The sequence below is a fragment of the Harpia harpyja genome, chromosome 10 (genome assembly GCF_026419915.1).
Source record: "Harpia harpyja isolate bHarHar1 chromosome 10, bHarHar1 primary haplotype, whole genome shotgun sequence".
Classification (NCBI taxonomy): domain Eukaryota; kingdom Metazoa; phylum Chordata; class Aves; order Accipitriformes; family Accipitridae; genus Harpia; species Harpia harpyja.
Window position 1 is genome coordinate 28,561,441 of NC_068949.1, and position 5,881 is coordinate 28,567,321.

Below are 5,881 nucleotides of genomic sequence, written 5' to 3' on the forward strand. Positions count from 1 at the left end.
ATGTGGCAAATTAGAACTAGAAACCAAAGACTAATATTAAAGTAAAAATATACTGTGAGCATTCTGACAGAATTACTTTTGTACTGGATAGTTCCCACGTTGTCAAAGCTCAGGACTGTACTCTTAATAGGTTTGACAACACTACTTTAGGTGCTTTTCCAAGGTCTCTAACATTTGCTGTATTCCAGCACATTTTCAAAAGATCTACCCACATGAATGGATGGTATTAAAGGATGGAGAGATACATATCATAAAAACAATACAATTAAAAAAGATTAAATAAGTTCTAAGTACTCTCATTTTTGCAAGGCCCAAATTAACTTCCTTAATAATTACTCTTTCCAATACTTAAAATCCCCTAAAAGTCAGATTTTATTGTAGATCCAACATCTTTTTCAACATACTATTCTGAATAATTTAATGACAAATCTGAGAAATGACAGGACAAAACTCCATTGCATAATACATTTGTACTTAGTGCTTTTGTTTTGTTTTACTTCTATAACTTTAAAAACGTTTTGATCCTGTTTTATTGGAAGGAAAACAAACTGAAAGTGAGGCTTCAACCTAAACCATTTTTCACAGCAGTAGGTATAAACTCTGGAAAATAAAATGCAGTCTAAAAATGTTCAGGGACTATTAAATATAATGGAAAGAAAGCACCTATCACTTAACTGAATTTTCGCTGCTAAAGCAGTTTTATGTTTGCTATTCACAGGTACTAACATTTATGATAGTAACCTTTATAAAGTCAATTTAATTATCTTTATCTTATTACAAATAATAAATTTAGTTGTCCTACAATGAAAATCAATTGTCAACATAAGCTATGGTTAACATCTAATAAAACAGCCCTCTGTAAATCCATGATTAATAAGATTGGCTTCTGTATTAACTAACAGACATCATAAAATTTCCTTCCTTGCATTAATCTGTATATTCAAGGTTCATCCTGCTGGACTGAATTTCCTAAAATAAACTGTTAGAGTGACTGAGCAAAATTTTGGCACCTATCATTATTATAACCATTTGGATATATGTCTATAGCTGAATGGTTTTGAAATTAATGCCATATTTTAATTAAGTCATAGAAGATGGTGGCTATAACAAATGATAAGTGATTCACTTCTTTGTTTCCTTTAGCTTCTGAACATAATGATAATGCTGTTTATGTTTTGGTTCGGGTGTTAGGGGAAGCTAATTGAAATGTGAAAAACCAATTTCCCCAAACAGTCTTTACATATGACAGGGGTTACTTAAGCTCTTCTGTGTCAAAAAAAATTTGGAATTTACTCCCTCAGAAACATGTTGACAAGTTTCTACTACCAAAGTGGGAGTAATGGTGCTCAGGTTCAGCATGAAGTTACGTTCTGGAAGACAGGAGATATCTGTGCCATCCTTTGGAGGTTTAAAAGGTTCCTCTTCCTGTGATACATACTATGCCTAAGGACACTGGCATGATCCAGTGGTCACTACAATCAGTGCAAGCTTAACTGCCACTGGGTCTAGTCTTTTAACAGCAGAACAATAACACCATACCCATTCTGAAAGATCACAAAGTCATTTTACAAAGCAGGGGAAGCAGGTATGCTTGAAGTACCCATGAAAGAACATACAGAATTAGGGATGAGAACAACTTCCAGGCTTGCCTAGACAAACCCTTCTAAATGTCATGAAATCTTTTGGCCATAGAGACCAAAGAGGGCCTTAGATTTTTGGGGGTTTTAAGCATTATTATCAATTCACTATGTACTTTGGAAAACAGAGAATCTGATCCTTCACCTTATTACTTTAGTATAAATCAAGTGACTGTAGCAGAATTAGCCCCATGACTGGACTTGTGCAGAAGGAAAATGGTCCTCTGAGAAGAAACATTCATTATTACTACTTGAACAGCTGAGGAAGAGGACAAATATCTTACCATGTATTTAATCTGTTTTGTTTAATATTTGTCATAAATGCTAACAGAGCATATTTTCTTTCCTGCTAATTGTTATTTCTCACTTTGCAAAACTTCTGCGTTAATTAGGCTAAAAAAAAAAAGAAATATATTTTTAAAAAATTTACTTCTGCCAATGAAAATACAATTCCTTATCACATGAAAAAAATCTTCACATAGCTTTAGTGCTCTGGACATTGTCAGAATAAAATTATAGTCAAAACTATGTACATGTTATCAACAACTGTAGATGATTACATCTGGAAAGATCTGGAAAAAATCTAATGTACTTTTATGTCATATTTCTGTTTATTTCATTCTTGCATTTTGGTCATTTTTAATAAAGAAAATGCACTAGTTGAGTTCAAAGTTTCAGCCGTTGTGCCTCATTCTTTGAATTACAATGTTTAGGTTACGAACAGACCAAGAGTCACAAAAGCATTTCAAGTGTAACTGCGGAAGTCAAGGGAACACTTATATAGGTTTAATACTTTGGAGAAAAGGGAAACAATCCAGTTAGTCTCTATTATTTTACAAAATCTAATTTTGTGCCACCTGAAAACTGACAGTCTTCTCATAAAGTTTTAGAAATCTGGAAATATGGAACAATTTTCAGACCTCATATAAAAATGGCAGCTTGTTTCTAACTTCTTCCCTGACGAGAGACTGCTGGACCAAGCATTTGCTCCTTTTTATCTGTCTGAAGAGCATTTGTGTAGCTATAATGTGCCCTCTTCTTGGCAGCTAGAGTCTTTAGTAGGGAACCAAAGATGATTTTAGAAGTATTCTGAAAACAGGGATTTAAACATTCACTTTGCTGCACTGCATTCATACTTTTAACATTTTCAAGATTGAGCATAGCAATGCTGCTGCGGATTGAGTTTGTGTTCAACCTACAAGAACGGCCTACTTTGCTAGGTGGTCTACATCTCACCTATAATGCTGTGTCACATAAAGTCTACTAATGCAAAGCCTAGCATGATTTATTGTTATTTAACTTTACAAAGTAACTGTGTGGGTGGGTGTGCAGTTTATAGACCATTGCCCTCTACCACAAAAAGTAGTTTCTAACAGGGAAAGAAAAAATAGTAGTCAAATGGTTGTAAACACTTTTTTAAAAAGTATATATTTACCAACTATATATTTTAAATTTTTTTTTCCTGTTTTTAATGCTCTGAAACATTAGAACTCTTTCTTTTTTCTCTTCAATCTCTTTTTGATAGCAAAGGAATGTTAAACTTTTATTTTTCCAGTTCCTTCTAGCTTTATTTTTTCTTTTATCACCCCAGAGTTAAAGGCTTCCTCGTTTCCTCTACCCATTTAACAGATGATCACAATGGTGACTGACACCTAACAGAAAAAAGAGACACAGAGCCTAGCAACTATGCACCTTCTCCTCACTCCTCTCTAGCCCCACACAATTGCTTCTGATACCCAAAATAAAACCAGCCATCAATAGCAGCCAGTCAGCTTAGTCTTCTTTCCTCTCTTCAAATAAACATTGCATCCTCCAACAACTCTGATGCAGCAAGTGCCACAGCTCCCTGATTTCCAGGAGGAAGCAGGAAGTTTCCTTTCCTCCATTTCCTCCTAACTGCTCATTTTTCACTTGAAAAGCAAGCTGGTGGCTCTGATTATCTGTGCTTCCTGTGGCCCTCTTATCACTCTCCCTGCATTCCCCCTTTACATCGTTTAAACTTGTATTTTTCCTCATTTCATTTCCCCACATCGCATTCATCCTACCTGGGTTTTTCATGAAATCAAGAGCTGTCCCACTTGGCCACTAATCCAGAATCTGAAAAAACTCATCAGGTTAATTAGAACATGGCCATATACTACAGCCCCAGCCGCCACAACTCTCTCTCATTCTCAGCTGGACTAATTCAGTCAGAGTATGACCTTCCTGTTTGTTCTGTGAAAATGGCTTCCTGCTCTTCTTATAAAGGATTCCTTATAACAAGGCAAATTCAAACCAACATGTGATCGAGCCTGGACCATGCCATTTCTTCCCTTTGGGTTAGACCTGTGAATCCAGTTATGATGTACAAGAAACAAATCTTGTTTTATTTTTCTTACCCTCCTTTTCTACTTCTATCATACATCGTACAATATACCAAAACAAATAGGCATTGCTTTCTACTTTGGGCAATGCCCACGCAGTGGGGAACCCAGAGAGGAGGTCAGGACAAGAATTTAGTTACTGAGAGTGTCTATCAGCCCTGCAGCAAAGCTCAAGATGTAGGTTGGATCATGTTTTTCTCAAATGCAGCTCTTCACAAAAAAACCCCTCGCCCAAGCTTGAATATGGAATTATCCTCGTGGAAGCATAAATTTGATATTAGTTTTTGAAACTTGTTCTTTTAACAGATGCTTGACAAAAAGCTTGGCAAAATGCTTATGTCTAAGTCCTCATTAGTGGCCAGTACTTGAGCTTTGGACTAACGCTTTAGTGTTAGAGCCATCTAGTGGGAGAAGAGACACGGACAGAGAAGCTAAGACAGGTTCTGCATCTGGATTTTTCATCCTATTCAGCTTTCTGGCGTGACCTCTGGACAGCAGGGCCAATGAAGCAATGATCTCCCATGCCAGTATTGCAATCAAAAGAAAACATGACTCTGAGGGGTACTTTAGAAGAAGAGAGAGCATGCAAACAGTCCATGAAATTCATACAGCTGTTAAGGGTCCCAGCTACCAGGAAAGCAGCCTGTGCCTGTACCAGGGGAAACCAAATAGCCAAGGTAGACGAGACAGTTTCAAAGAGGATAAAGCCAGGAAGCACAGATTCTGGCATGATTTTATGGATGTGACCCTCCTCGGGTACTGGCTGTTCCAGTTTGTTCATACTGATCCTGTGAACTCAATTGGGAAAATGAAGTAGTAGGATGAAAGGCTTGCACAAGCCTCTCCCCTTTGGCTTAGGCCTTTCCAATACAGCTGTGGGATCAACCCTTCTGGCTGAATTTTAGTTAATAAATGATTTCTTGAACAGTCTTGGAAGATCATGCTAATATCTAGTCAGTGTTAACAGGCATGCAGTGCAAGAAAATGGACCCTAGGCCCTGGAGAGTTCTTGAGTCTGTTAAGTTTCTGGTGCCAGAATTTGACAATATGCCAAACACTATCTGAAGCAGACAGTCCTGTAGCTTCCAGTGTTTCAAGTCCCTTACAACAACAGAAAGATTTGGTATATAAGCTAGGTACCAAGATATCATAACACTCCTCTAAAATAAAAAAAAAAAAAAAAAAAAAAATCAAAATACATGTTTGTGTCTCTTATTCATTTGAAAGGGAATTAATGTTTTCCCTCCTCCTACCAGGCTGTTAAGAAAAAGCAATTAGCTTTGCCCACAGAGGCAAAAGAGAGAGGTTAAAAAAAGAGGTAAGACAGGTGTTTCAGACAAACACAACTGATTAACGGTCTATCTCGTTAGAGTTCAGAGAATCAGTACAAGGGCATACTTCAAACTATGTCCTTCTGTATCAGTGAGACTGCAGCGTGCTGTCTGAATGGTGTCCGAAGTAGATCTAGTTGGCATACTTGCTCAAAGACAAATAGACATATAGACTACCCCTTTGAAGAAAGATCAGCTTAAGCCTGCAAGCTAGATACAGAAAAATTAACAATATCTCTTAAATCATGTTTTGACAGTTAGCTAAGAATAGTGCTTTAATGTAAATTAAGGCTGCCTTCCAGTGTCTCTCCCCACTCCCATCATAATCCTATTCATCTGCTTTTTTAGCACATCATAGCTTGAAGTTTTCTTCAAATTCTCAGGTAAGCAGCATGAAAAGAACAGCTGGTCAAATGCTACTGTCAATTACGGGAAATTCAGTTGTTATATGATATAGGAGCTGCATTTGTAACCAAGTTTGCATGTTTTAATGTGAAGTATCTACATCTTAAAAGAAATGCTGCCAGCTTACAATACATAAGCTGTGGTT